Raw genomic sequence first — 15,861 nt, forward strand, 5'->3', positions numbered from 1 at the left:
GTCGTGGCACAGATCTGGGGAAGGGTACCAAAAAATGTCTGCAGCACTGAAGGTCCCCAAGAAAACAGTGGCCTCCATCATTCTTAAATGAAAGAAGTTTGGATCCACCAAGATTCTTCCTAGAGCTGTCCGCCCGGCCAAACTGAACAATCGGGGGAGAAGGGCCTTTGTCAGGGAGGTAACCAAGAACCCGATGGTCACTCTGACAGAGCTCTAGAGTCCCTCTGTGGACCTTCCAGAAGGACAACCATCTCTGCAGCACTCCACCAATCAGGCCTTAATTGTAGTGGCCAGACGGAAGCCACTTCTCATTAAAAAGCACATGACAACCCGCTTGGAGTTTGCCAAAAGGCACCTAAAGGACTCTCAGACCATGAGAAACACGATTCTCTCATCTGATGAAACCAAGATTGAACCCTTTGACCTGAATCCCAAGCATCAAGTATGGAGGAAACCTGGCACCATCCCTACAGTGAAGCATGGTGGTGGCAGCATCATGCTCTGGGGATGTTTTTCGGGTGCAGGGACTGGGAGACTAGTCAGGATCGAGGTAAAGATGAACGGAGCAAAGTACAGCGAGATCCTTGATGAAACCCTGCTCCAGAGCACTCAGGACCTCAGACTGGTTCAAAGGTTCACCTTCCAACTGGACAACGACCCTAAGCACACAGCCAAGACAACACATGAGTGGCATTGGGACAAGTCTCTGAATGTCCTTGAGTGGCCCAGCCAGATCCCGGACTTGAACCCGATTTAACATGTCTGGAGAAACCTGAAAATAGCTGTGCAGTGACACTCCGCATCCAAACTTACAGAATTTGAGAGGATCTGCAGAGAAGAATGGGAGAAACTCCCCAAATACAGGTGTACCAAGCTTGTAGCGTCATACCGAAGAAGACTCGATTCTGTAATCGTTGCCAAAAGTACTGAGTAAAATTACTTTATAGTACTATTAACTACCTTTTTTTTTGTGTCTGTACTTTTCCAGATTTTTTTTTTTTTACAACTTTTACTTCACCACATTCCTAAAGAAAATAATGTACTTTTACCTCATACATTTTCCCTTAGCTGGACAGGAAAATGGTCCAATTCACACACTTATTCAGAGAACATCCCTGGTAATCTCAACTGCCTCTGATCTGTCGAACTCACTAAACACAAATGCTTCATTTGTAAATTATGTCTGAGTGTTGGAGTGTGCCCCTGTGTAACGATTCTCGTTGGTGGAAGGAGAGGAGGACCAAAATGCAGCGTGGTAAGTGTTCGTCATGTTTTAATTGAAAAAACTGAACACTACACAAAACAACAACGGAGCGAAAACGGAACAGTTCTGCCAGGTGAACAGACACTAAACAGAAATTAAACACCCACAACCAAAATGGGGAAAACAGGCTACCTAAGTATGAGTCTCAATCAGAGACAACGAACGACACCTGCCTGTGATTGAGAACCATACTAGGCCAACATAGAAAAAAGAACATAGACTACCCACCCCAACTCACGCCCTGACCAACCTAACACAAAGACATAAAAAAGGAACTCAGGTCAGAACGTGACACCCTGGCTATCCGTAAAAAAATAAAAAATAAATGTAATCCGCCATCTGGTTTGCTTAATATAAGGAGTTTGAAATTACTTACACTTAAGTATCAAAAGTAAAAGTATATTTAAAACCAAAAAGTTTTAGCCTTTTACTAAAGTAGTATTTTACTGGGTGACTCACTTTTACTTCAGTCATTTTGTATTAATGTCTCTTTACTTTTACTCAATTATGACAATTGGGTGCTTTTTCCAACACTGGATATTTGTAATTTTTTTTTAAACTTTTGCAAAATTTTCCCAAAAATCTTTTATTGGGTATTTTATTCATTATTGGGTATTGTGTGTAGATTGATGAGGGGGGAAAAATGATGTAATCAATTTTAGATTAAGGCTTTTAACGTAACAAAATGTGGAAAGTGTCAAGGGGTACGAATACTTTCTGAATGCACTGGAAGTCTTTTTTCACACAACTTTTAACCTAAATCCAATGACGTGAGGTTTTTTGTGGATTTGACGTGAGTTGACTAGTAAATCAAAACTAGACGTCGAAATGATGTCTGTGCCCAGTGGGAGGGGTGAATACACAGAGCCTCATTAGTAATTTCCTCTCTCTCGTCGGTGATCAGCCCAGCTCTCCACCTTATCCTCAAGGTCTGTTTGATTGGTACATTACATGTGTGGGAGTCCCAGTGCATCTTACCCGCTCTCACTAGAATGAGAAAAATGACACTTTCACTCATTTCAACATCTTACAAATGCTTTACCAACACAAACCTCCTGGTGTAAGAGATATTACGGAGACATTTTTATCCCCCTCTAAAAAAAAAGGTAGGCCTAACCCTGGCTCTCGGAAATGTTGTGAATGCCTCTCAACCACTGATGCAATTTTGTTTTGTTCTCACTCAAGGTTTACGAATTGCAAAAGCTCCATTACACAACAACAGTACATGAGCAATGCATTTTCAAACATCACCCTCCTCCACCCCCATGATAAATAATAGTCATTCAATGTATGTTCAATTTAATATCATTCATTGATGGATTTTGCAAGTGAATGTGTTCACTTTAATGCTGTAGCTACCCAAGTCTCTTGATGAAACCATTTGGTTCACCCCACGTCAATTAAAAACACAAAACAGCTGTCAAAATAGAGGCCTATCCATCAGCGCAATTTCAAGTCTTATTTAGCATTTAAGCATGTCTTTATTCATCATATTGATTTGGGTCATTAAAACCCATGTCTACTGTATGGCGCGGTAAAGCCTTCACAGACTATTTATCACGCAGCAATCAACACCCACACTGATATGAACGCACGCGATCAATTATGAAAATGACCTTGATTCATCCAACATCTGAAACCGATGCAAAAAGTGATCAAAGGAACACAAATCAGTGTATTCTATTAGGGCTATTCCATTTAAAGCAACAAGACCCGACTATAGTCTTCTATTGGCAATGATTGACATCCTCTTGAAATGCTTAGGTGCAGGTTAATCTTGTGAGAAGTGAGATCACATTGCTGCTCTCAGCCAATCCTTTTAATGTGGCCCTGTGAAGAACATCAAGGTGATACTTGGCACGCTCGCACACACACACATATTACGTTTACATTGTACACTGCCGTTCAAAAGTTTGGGGTCACTTAGAAATGTCCTTATTTTTTTAAATAAAAAATAAAAAATGTGTCCATTAAAATAACATCAAATTGATAAGAAATACAGTGTAGACATTGTTAATGTTGCAAATGACTGGAAACGGCAGATTTTTTGTGTAATATCTACATAGGCGTACAGAGGCCCAATATCAGCAACCATCACTCCTGTGTTCCAATGGCACGTTGTGTTAGCAAATCCAAGTTTATCATTTTAAAAGGCTAATTGATCATTAGAAAACCCTTTTGCAATTATGTTAGCACAGCTGAAAACTGCCGTACTGATTAATGAAGCAATAAAACTGTCCTTCTTTAGACTAGTTGAGTATCTGGAGCATCAGCATTTGTGGGTTTGATTACAGGTTCAAAATGGCCAGAAACAAATAACGTTCTGCTGAAACTCGTCAGTCTGTTCTTGTTCTGAGAAATGAAGGCTATTCCATGCGAGCAATTGCCAAGAAACTGAAGATCTCGTACAATTCTGTGTATTACTCCCTTCACAGAACAGCACAAACTGGCCCTAACCAGAATTGAAAGAGGAGTGGGAGACCCCGGTGCACAACTGAGCACGAGGACAAGTACATTAGAGTGTCTAGTTTGAGAAACATATGCCTCACAAATCCTCAACTGGCAGCTTCATTAAATAGTACTTGCAAAACACCAGTCTCAAAGTCAACAATGAAGAGGCGACTCCGGAATGCTGGCCTTCTAGAGACTAGACACAAAGTTTTTGATACAGAAGTTTTATAGAGAATGAATCAAATATGTGTATCTGTTAGAGGACGGATGAGTGGATGCAGAAGAGGAACATCTTTTCAGAAGTGGAATGTGTCATCGTTTACTGTGTCATTTCAATGAGAAACAACAGTTCTGGTATAAAATAGACTAGCTTATCATTGAGACAACAAAATGTCCTATCACACGCTTCAATGACCAATGATTAGTCAAACAATCCTAGACCATCCCGCAAAAATAAAACAAAACAAGTTTCAGCTTGACATTTGGCATGAATCCGCCAACCACTCCAACCACTCTCCATGCGCTCTTAACACCACACAATTGGCTTGACAACAAAAAAATACTTCTCAGGTGAACAGCAGGACAGTGAAATATTTGGCTGGGAGAGGAAAGAAAAGAAGGCACAGCTGGCTTTTAAGAGGAAGCACTCCCTGGGAGCCTGTGAGAGGTCAGAGCTAGATAGGCCACGAAGCGCTGCTCGGCAGAAGCCCCGTGTAAAGGCAGAAGGCCTGTGTCACTGTGTGCAGATGTTCCTGTGCTTCGATGGCTCTGGCTCCACACAGACACAGACAGCTCACACAACACACAGTACTGTACACACATACCATACATATGTGAGCAAACACACACACTAGACATACTATGAATTCAAACAAACATAGACACACATAATCACATCTCTCCAAGTCCAGCACAGCACAGACACACCACTGACTCTTTCCCCTCCACTCCATGGCAACAGGCTCCACATAATCCACAGGGCTGTTACAAGATGGTGGTGGGCTTAAAGGACCTCTTCAAGGTCTGGGATACTTTAGTGAATGCAGGAAGGTGGGTGCCCCTCAAACTGCAACAACAAAAACAGAATTTTCTCTGTTCTCCATCAGCTTCCATTCAATGCCCACGAGTACACCTTCAGTAACTACAAACACAAAGAAGTACACCATGAACACTCCGACCTTCACAAAGTGTGACTTTATTATGCATGTCTCGCACAGTTGGGCACATTTAAATAGCAGGGTTCTATACAAACAATCGATAGAACAAGAAAGAATATGCTCCTGTTAACTCCTCGGCTATATACATTTTTCAACCTCAGTGAACCCTTGAACCCCAGGTGCATTATGGAGGTGTGGGTTAAGGGGCATTCGAGCCATAGGTACGCAGCACACCTAACAAAGAAGATGCAGTGGACATGCCTAGTGAATGGCTATGCATTGTGAGAAAGGTTTACTTTTGAAGTTACGTAGGGGTAATGAATGCTATTCCTACAGAGCTGTGAGGCCCAGGCACCAGAAGACCAGGGGACCAGACCACTGCCTTCAAAATCCCAGCGTCAGCCGTCCGCCGACCGTGACGAATAGGTACAAAGACAGCTTTGAGTGGCAGACAGCAGAGTGGGACTGTGCCACACAACCTCCTGTCTACCAACGACCGGATCCAACCGCTGCCACCAGTGGACACATGCATCTGGTGACCGGGGCTCTCCGTGACCAAACCAATCAGTTGCTTAATATTCTCACCGAGTTCCCTCCTCTATGTCCCACAGTGATTCAGATGTCAGTGGAGAGCAACCTTTCAACAGGAAATTAAATATTAATGGTCACTTATAACAGTCGCTTATAAAAGTGATGTTGCCGTAATGGCAGGCTGACATTGAGATCCAATCAGTCAAAAAGAGCACACGTGACAGAGCACACGTGACAGAGCACACGTGACAGAGCACACGTAATTCTGAATAGCCTATGTCTTCTGGAACCAGCATTTTGTGCAGTTTAGTTCCAAAAGTGTACTTTGTCTTGTAATGTCCTCATTGACAGTTGGTCAGTGAGCTACAAGATAAAATGAATAATGTTGTTTGTCATGTTAAATCCCGAGTAAATATGACAATAGAATTTGTATTATATCTATTTTTATTGTCACCTCTTCATTAATTATGCAACTGGCCAAAGGCTATTGTTACGTTCGAACATCTTACTTTTATTTAAAATGAACACCAAAAACCAACAAAACGAACGTAAAGTTCTGCAGGCTATACAGCAACTAACTAAATCAAGATCCCACAAACTAAGGTGGAAAACAGGCTGCCTAAGTATGATCCCCAATCAGAGACAACGATAGACAGCTGCCTCTGATTGGGAACCATACGCGGCCAACAAAGAAATAGAACACATAGATTGCCCACCCTAGTCACACCCTGACCTAACCAAAATAGAGACTAAAAAGGATCTCTGAGGTCAGGGCGTGACAGCTATACTGTTGTCTACGGAGAGAAATGTTGTATTGATAAATCTCCAGCTTTCACCCCCAGATTTCATTGTGTTAACAAATATGTTTAGTTTGCAAAATAATTTTGCATTTAATAAATCATCAAAAGGGGAGAGGCTATTATCATTCAGTATTGGCATCCCACTTTTGAAGTCAAAGATCATGTTCTTTTCACTGACAATACATGCAAACACTGTGTCCTCTTCAATACATTATTGAAACAAATATTCTGCAAGGTTGTTTTAGATGTGGGCACAGGGACTCATTTCTAACATGTATGGAACTAACCTGAAGTCTGTCTCTTTCTCAAGTCATATATATCCCATAAACATTCAGTAACTGCCTGCCAGGTCTAATCATACTTTTAGATAGTCTGAATAGTCTGATACACAACATCACATTTTGATTTAAGGCCAGGTACCACAGGCTAAAATTACCTTTTTGCATGTACTTATCAATTTTGAGATTTTGGGGGTATTTTGGTCCATTAGTTATTACTATATTCAACAACAAAAAATGACAAAGTTGATTAATATGTGTATTGTCATTCGTTTATCATACTACCGTCATCAAAATGTCATGACTTATAACCATTTTTAAAAGGACATACATCCATTTCAAAGCTCACTATATTGAATCACACAATTTAAAATCTCATTTCATAGAGAATGTTACAAATTGGACTATATGTATTCATTTACTTCGAAGAGATGCTGATTGGGTCTAAATAGGTGTTTGGCATTTGGTAGTCTAAATCCAATGTCCTTCTCTTTAATTGCATTTCCCGAAAGTCACTCTTCCCACACAGCAACAAATTCTTCCTGTTTTCTCAGCGTCAGAAGCACAGAAGCATCTGCATTCACCAAATGGTGTGTAGTTATCCTTCAGTATTTTACAGAAAAAAGTATCTATCCACAATCGGCTGTGTGTGAGTCCGGTCCTGGAGTGTCTTAAAATGACACAGAGACACTGTATGGCAACACCCTGTCATCTTTACATCTGTACCCTCACCATCCTGGGTGCCCTGTTTATATACCAGCCTGCCATGGCACACTTCCCACACGTGCTCACTCACCTGTCTGCAGTTTCATCACCATCAAGGCATGGCGTAATGTGTGCAGCCATTTTCTCTCTTTCTCTTTCCTTCCATGCAGGGACTGGCACAGGATGACTGTTGATATTAGGGGTAGCTTTTCCACGATGGGGCGGCTTCCTCATTGGTATTTCATGTACAGCCTTGGCACATTCGTCACATTTCATAAACTTCCTTATTATTCACTGGCGGTGAGAGTAATGCACCTCTGCCACTTGCAAGAGAGAGAGAGATCTTTCGCTCTCGTTAAACCTCTTACCAAACCCTGGCTGTGACTTCCGCCTCTCTGCTCCACTGGCAGGTCCCATTCACCAGAAGAGCAGGTGCTGGAGAGGGCACGCGGAGGTGTGCTCCCAAATTCAGTAACTCCTCCTTCCTATTCACATACACATACATTCCACAGCATTGTATCTCCCGTGGGGAGTGAAGTAATCACTGTGTGGTGTGTGCATCCCTAGTAGGTTAGGCAAACAGAGCTATCTAGAAGTGACAGGCCCCATTATGGGAGGAAGTGAGGGGTAAAGGAGCAGTTGCAGGAACAGAGAAAGAGATCCATCAGCTGGGCCCTGAAACAAGCAAGGCCCGGTCCCCTGGTGCTTCTTAGTCGCCCTGCAGCCAAGAAGCTGTTAGAAGCCAGATGAATGTGACCCAGGATCGGTGCAAATGCAGCCAGGCAGCCATTTTGGCTCTGTCGGCTTCTGTCTGCACCATCCTTGTATATCTTCGTTGGTCGCTGAGTGTGCCCATAAAGGCAGGCGGGCAGTGGGGGTTTATACACTGAGCAGGTGGCCATGTTTTTAGGGCCAGAAAGCATAAAAAACACAACCTGCCCCCAGCATCTGTGTGGCTATAAAACACATTTATGTCATTATGTCCATTGGTTGTCCCTGAAGTGTGATTCAGGCTATGGTGAATTTGGGGCAGAGAGGGAGAAACAGGACTGACTGTTTTTTGGGGGTTGTACTCTGAGTGGAGCTGTGTAAAGTCTGCGGCAATAACCTTTGACCCCCTTACAAAACCAATTCATTGTGTATGTCGGGCTGCGGTGAAGGTCTGAATAGTACGGGGCTCCTTTCTCTCTTTAGAGGGATTTGAATTCTAGGAAATGTGAAAACAACCAAAGTCAGATAAAAAGGGACATTTTTACTTTCCTGTGCAGCCCGCATTTACCTATTGAGAATGTTCAGTCCTCCTCCTCTACCTTTACTTCCGTGGCTGTTCCAAAGAAGAGTGCCTGCCTGCAAAGTCGCCCCCGATGCGCAGCGTCAGTGGCGGCAGTGCGCCCACTGGAGCGTAAAGTATGCCACAAGGTGGACGGGCGTATTAATGGGCTCCGATGAGAGCAGCTGACCTGTGAAGCAGCGCGGACAGCGGTGAGGGGAGCAGCTCTCCCTATCCATAAATCCAGCCAACAGCCGTCCCCATCGTTCACCTCCACATCAGCTCCCCCTTCCTCTAGGGCCCCATTAATGGAATGTCAAATCATGCTTCATTACCGATGGGTGACAGAGTAGTCAATAAGGATTTAGATGTTCCATCTGGTTAAGGTCGTAACTGGCCCCTGTTTGAGCTCTTGATTCAACCCCCCATAACAAATAAAGAGTAATTTACAGTCTTCAGGGCCACAGTCATGGTCCCAAGTCGAGTAAAGGATGCAGCCTGCGTACATTTATGGCAGAAGCAAACGCGTAATGATATAGCACCGTTCCGGAATGTTATGATATTTTTGGTGTCCCTGGATTTATGGTCTTCAAATTAACGTACACTCTAATTTGCTCTTCCGGTGAATCGGTACCTGCGAGCGGAGCAGAGGGGCGGAGGTCAAAGCCAGTGTTTGGTAAGAGGGTTAACGAGAGCGAAAGATCTCTCCCTCTATCTTGCTCTCGACTGCGAGTGGCAGGGCTGCATTACTCTCACCGCCAGTGAATAATAAGGAAGTTTATGAAATGTGACGAATGTGCCAAGGCTGTACATGAAATACCAATGAGGAAGCCACCCCAGCGTGGAAAAGCTACCCTTAATATCAAGAGTCACCTTCTGCCAGTCCCTGCAAGGAAAGGACAAAAAAAGAGTAAATGGCTGCACACATTACAGCATGCCGTGATGGAGATGAACCTACACTCTTAGAAACAAGGGTTCCTAAAGGGTTCTTGGTTGTCCCCATAGGAGAACCCTTTTTGGTTCCAGGTAGAACTCTTTTGGGTTCCATGTAGAACGGTTCTACATGGAACCCAAAAGAGTTCTACCTGGAACCAAAAACTGTTTTTCAAAGGGTTCTCCTATGGGGTCTGCCAAATAACCCTTTTAGGTTCTAGATAGCACCTTTTTATCTAAGAGTGTGCATGGGCATGTGAGTATCTGGGCATGCAGACAGGTGATCGGGCACGTGTGGGTAGTGTGCCATGGTAAGCTTGCACATGTGCAGGGAACACAGAAGGATGAAGGTACAGACGTGGAGACGACGGGATGTTGTCATACACGGTCTCTGTGTCACGGAGATCATCGCTAGCAGCCCAGCTAACAACAAACTTTCCAACAACTTTAGAGAACGTTCCCTTAAGAGTCTCCTTAGGTCATTTTCACAGGAATGTTGCAGTGAAGTGCAAGGACTGGTTCCAAGAGACCAACCCAGAACATGGTTACCATGTTCTCAGAATATTAAATATAAATGTTCTAGACACGTTTCATTGGAACGTTGCAAGAATATTCCAGTGTAAAGTTTTCTGAGGGTTAGGAGAATATGCGATCAATGTCCAACCAAACATACACAGAACATAAGATATTAATGTTCTAGACACGTTTCATGATAACATTGCAAGAACATTTGTGTCCAAAGAAAAATGTATTACACGTCACGCCGTGTTACTGTTGTCAAGCCAATCAAGGCCCTGATTGGCGAACCACTGATCCAATCATAGCTCTCTGACTGTTGACAGGATTAGGGACAGTGCTTTTAACATAGTGTTTTACAGTACATTGTGCATGTTAATTTATACAGTAAGTATTATTCAACTTTTGGCACAAAGGCACAAAGCTTTTAGCCAAAGTTCCTTAAATGAGTGAAAGAGGAGAAATCTATACACATTATGATAATAAACAAAGATGTATAAATAATATTTCCACGTTTTCTAATGTAATTTCCATATAAACAATCGAAATATCTGAGAAATGCAATTCAAAACGCTAAGAATGACATTAACATACACTACATGACCAAAAGTATGTGGACAACTGCTCGCTGAACATCTCATTCCAAAATCATGGGCATTAATATGGAGTTGTTCCCCTCTTTTCTGCTATAACAGCCTCTACTCTTCTGGGAAGGCTTTCCACTAGATGTTGGAACATTTCTGCAGGGACTGGCTTCCATTCAGCCACAAGAGTATTAGTGAGGTCGTGCACTGATGTTGGGTGATTACGCCTGGGTCGCAGTCGGCATTCCAATTCTTCCCAAAGGTGTTCGATGAGGTCAGGGCTCTGTGCAGGCCAGTCAAGTTTTTCCACACTGATCTGGACAAACCATTCTGTATGGACCTCGCTTTGTGCACGGTGGCATTATCATGCTGAAACAGGAAAGGGCCTTCCGCAAACTGTTGCCACAAAGTTGGAAGCACAGAATCTTCTAAAATGTAATTGTATACTATAGCTGTCATTCCCTGACCTTAGAGATCCGTTTTATTCTCTATTTTGGTTAGGTCAGGGTGTGACTAGGGTGGGTACTCTAGTTTTTGTATTTCTATGTTGGCCTGGTATGGTTCCCAATCAGAGGCAGCTGTCTATCGTTATCTCTGATTGGGGATCATATTTAGGCAGCCTTTTCCCCACTGTGGTTGTGGGATCTTGATTTTGTATTGTAGCTTTTTAGCCCTACAAAGCTGTACGTTTCGTTTGTTACTCTTTCTTGGTTTGTGCCGGTTATCATAAATAAGAAAGATTAACCTACCCCACGCTGCATCTTGGTCCGACCATCCTTCCAACAATGATCGTTATAATAGCGTTAAGATTTCCCTTCAACGGAACTAACGGGCCTAGCCCGAACCATGAAAAACAGCTCCAGACCAATATTCCTCTTCCACCAAACTGTACATTTGGCACTTTGCATTAGGGCAGGTAGCGTTCTCCTGCCATCCAGCCAAACCCAGTCCTTTGGGCTGCCAGATGGTGAAGAGTGATTCAGCACTCCAGAGAACGCTTTTCCACATCTCCAGAGTCCAATGGTGGTGAGCTTTACACCACTCCAGCCGACACTTGGCATTGCACATGTTGATCTTAGGCTTGTGTGTGGCTGTTTGGCCATGGAAACCCATTTCATGAAGCTCCTGACAAACAGTTATTGTGCTGATGTTGCTTCCAGGGGCAGTTTAGAACTCGGTAGTGAGTGTTGCAATCGAAGTCATACGATTTTTACCCACTACACGTTTCAGCACTCGGCAGTCTCGTTCTGTGAGCTTGTGTGGCCTACCACTTCGCGGCTGAGCCGTTGTTGCTCCTAGACGTTTCCATTTCACAATAATAGCACTTACAGTTGACCATTGCAGATCAAGCAGGGCAGACATTTTATGAACTGAATTGTTGTGAAGGTGGCATCTGATGACTGTGCCATGTTGAAAGTCAATGAGATCCTCAGTAAGGCCAATCTACTGACAAATCAATTCAAATCAAATTTTATTGGTCACGTACACATGGGTAGCAGATGTTATTGCGAGTGTAGCGAAATGCTTGTGGTTCTAGTTCCGACAGTGCAGCAATATCTAACAAGTAATCTTTCAATTCCACAACAACTACTTAACACACACAAATCAACGTAAATGGATGGAATAAGAATATGTACATATAAATATATGGATGCGCAATGACCGAGCGGCATAGGCGAGATGCAATAGATGTTATAAAATACAGTATATACATATGGGATGAGTAATGCAAGATATGTAAACATCATTATTAAAGTGGCATTAATAAAGTGACTAGTGATCCATTTGTTAGAGTTGCCAATGATTTGTAGTCTGTATGTAGGCAGCAGCCTCTCTGTCTTCGTGATGGCTATTTAACAGTCTGGTGGCCTTCAGATAGAAGCTATTTTTCAGTCTACTGGTCCCAGCTTTAATGCACCTGTACTGAATTCGCCTTCTGGATGGTATCGGGGTGAACAGGCAGTGGCTTGGGTGGTTATTGTCCTTGTTGATCTTTTTGGCCTTCCTGTGACATCGGGTGCTGTAGGTGTCCTGGAAAGCAGGTAGTTTGCCCCCGGTGATGCGTTGTGCAGAAAGCACCACCATCTAGAGAGCCCTGTGGTTGTGGGCGGTGCAGTTGCCGTATCATGCGGTGATACAGCACGACAGGATGCTCTCAATTGTGCATCTGTAAAAGTTTGTGAGGGTTTTAGGTGCCAAGCCAAATTTCTTCAGCCTCCTGAGGTTGAAGAGGCGCTGTTCTTCACCACACTGTCTGTGTGGATGGACCATTTCAGTTTGTCAGTGATGTGTACGCCGAGGAACTTAAAACGTTCCACCTTCTCCACTGCTGTCCCGTCGATGTGGGTGCTCCCTCTGCTGTTTCCTGAAGTCCACAATCCTCTCCTTTGTTTTGTTGACGTCGAGTGAGAGGTTGTTTTCCTGACACCACAGTGCTCTCATCTCCTACCTACAGGCTGTCCCGTCGTTGTTGGTAATCAAGCCTACTACTGTTGTGTCGTCTGCAAACTTGATGATCGAGTTGGAGGCGTGCATGGCCACCGAGTCATGGGTAAACAGGGAGTCCAGGAGGGGGCTGAGCACGCACCCTTGTGGGTCCCAGTGTTGAGGATCAGCGAAGTGGTGATGTTGTTTCCTACCTTTACCACCTGGGGGTGGCCCGTAAAGAAGTCCAGAACCCAATTGCACAGGTCGGGGTTCAGACCCATTGCCTCAAGCTTAATGATGAGCTTGGAGGGTACTATGGTGTTGAATGCTGAGCTGTAGTCAATGAACAGCATACTTACATAGGTGTTCCTCTTGTCCAGATGGGATAGGGCAGTGTGCAGTGGGATGGCGATTGCATCGTCTGTGGACCTATTGGGGTGGTATGCAAATTGCAGTGGTTCTAGAGTGAGGTGATATGATCCTTGACTAGTCACTCAAAGCACTTCATGATGATAGTCATTCAGTTCAGTTACCTTTGCCTTCTTGGGTACAGGAACAATGGTGGCCATCTTGAAGCATGTGGGATAGGGATTTGATTGCCTTGCAGAGGGAATAACTACACTGTTTGTATTCGGCCATATTCCCGGTCATCTTTCCATGGTTAAATGCGCTGGTTCGCGCTTTCAATTTTGCGTGAATGCCGCCATCTATCCACAGTTTCTGGTTAGGGTAGGTTTTAATAGTCACAGTTGGAACAACATCTCCTATGCACTTCCTTATAAGTTCACTCCTCGAATCAGCGTATAAATGTCCCAGTCCGCATGATCAAAACAATCTTGAAGCGTGGATTCCGATTGGTCAGACCAGCGTTGGATGGTCCTTGTCCTTGTCACATGGTCCTTGAGTTTCTACCTATAGGAGGAGATAAGCAAAAGGGAGTCGTGGTCAGATTTTCCCAACGGAGGAAGGGGGAGGGCCTTTTCGGCATCACGGAAGTTAGAATATCAGTGATCCGGTATTTTGCCAGCCGGGGTACTACAATCAATATGCTGATAGAATTTAGGCAGCCTTGTTCTCAAATTTGTTTTGTTAAAATCCCTAGCTACAATAAATGCAACCCCCGGAATTATGGTTTCCAGTTTGCATAGAGTCCAGTGGAGTTCCTTGAGGGCCGTCGTAGTATCGGCTTTAGGGGGGATATACACGGCTGTGACAATAACCAACGAGTATTCTCTTGGGAGATAATACGGACGGCAATGTTTGTCTATGGCAATAGTGTGGCTGTGTGGCTGATTTTATACACCTGTCAGCAATGGATGTGGCTTAAATAGCCAAATTTACTATATTGAAGGGGTGTCCGCATACTTTTGTATAAATAGTGTATATTGCTAAGAAGGTTAGAGTAGGGTGTCTCCTGTAGCGGGTCTCAAACCCAGGTCACCAGTAAAAATGACAAATACCCTAACCACTGACCCAATAAGGGATATCTCTAGGGCATGTGTTTATTGGGCTTGTATAGTTAGGCCCTGTCCAGAAGAAACCCTCTTCCTTAGGCACTTGTGTAGATCTGAAACAACTTGATAGGTGCAAGCAATAGGGTGAACGCACTTAGAGGTATACAGTGCATTCGGAAAGTATTCAGACCACTCTAGTTTTTTCACATTGTGTTACGTTACAGCCTTATTCTAAATAAATAAATAAAAAATCCTCATCAATCTACACACAACACCCCATAATGACAAAGTGAAAACAGGTTTTACATTTCTTTTGTAAATGTAAAAATAAAAAACAGAAATAGCCTACTTACATAAGTATTCAGACCTTTTGCTATGAGACTTGAGCTCAGGTGCATCCTGTTTCCATTGATGATCCTTGATGTTTCTTCAACTTGATTGGAGTCCACCTGTGATAAATTGATTGGACATGATTTGGAAAGGCACACACCTGTCTATATAACGTCCCACACTTGACAGTGCATGTCAGCGCAAAAACCAAGCCATCAGGTTGAAGGAATTGTTCGTAGACAGGCTTGTGTCGAGGCACAGATCTAGGAAAGGGTACCAAAAAACGTCTGCAGCATTGAAGGTCCCCAAGAACACAGTGGCGTACATCCTTCTTCAATGGAAGAAGTTTGGAACCAACCATCATGCTGTGGGGAAGTTTTTCAGCGTCAGGGACTGGGAGACTCGTCAGGATCGAGGTAAATATGAAAGGAGCAAAATACAGAGAGATCCTTGATAAAAACCTGCTCCAGAGTGCTCAGGAACTCAGACTGGGGTGAAGGTTCACCTTCCAACAGGCCAACGACCCTAAGCACACAGCCAAGACAACGCAGGAGCTTTGAGACAATTCTTTGAATGTCCTAGAGTGCCTGGACTTGAACCCGATCGAACATCTCTGGAGAGACCAGAAAATACCTGTTCAGCGAAGCTCCCCATTCAACCTGACAGAGCTTGAGAGGATCTGCTGAGAAGAATGGGAGAAACTCCCAAATATATGTGTGCCAAGCTTGTAGCGTCATACCCAAGAAGACTCAAGGCTGTAACTGCTGCTAAATGTGCTTCAACAAAGTACGGAGTAAAGGGTCTGAATACTTACGTTAATGTGATGTGTCAGTTTAATTTTTTAAATAGATTTGCAAACATTTCTAAAAACCTATTTTTGCTTGTCAATATGGGGTATTGTGTGTAGATTGATGAGGGGGGGGGAAACTATTTAATCCATTTAGGAATAGGGCTGTAACGTAACAAAATTTGGAAAAAGTGAAGTGGTCTGAATACTTTCCGAATGCGCTTTGTCTCGGCTCTGTTAAAAGTATACTCAAGAAAACTTGTGTTGATCTTAGTGATTCAGGAGTATCAATACAACTGGTTAATATGCCCCATTCAACATCAGAGAACTACACAGAAATAAGTTCATCAAATCAATGATGAGAGAATAGTCAA

Source organism: Salvelinus fontinalis, chromosome 29 (genome assembly GCF_029448725.1).
Source record: "Salvelinus fontinalis isolate EN_2023a chromosome 29, ASM2944872v1, whole genome shotgun sequence".
Taxonomy (NCBI): Eukaryota; Metazoa; Chordata; class Actinopteri; order Salmoniformes; family Salmonidae; genus Salvelinus; species Salvelinus fontinalis.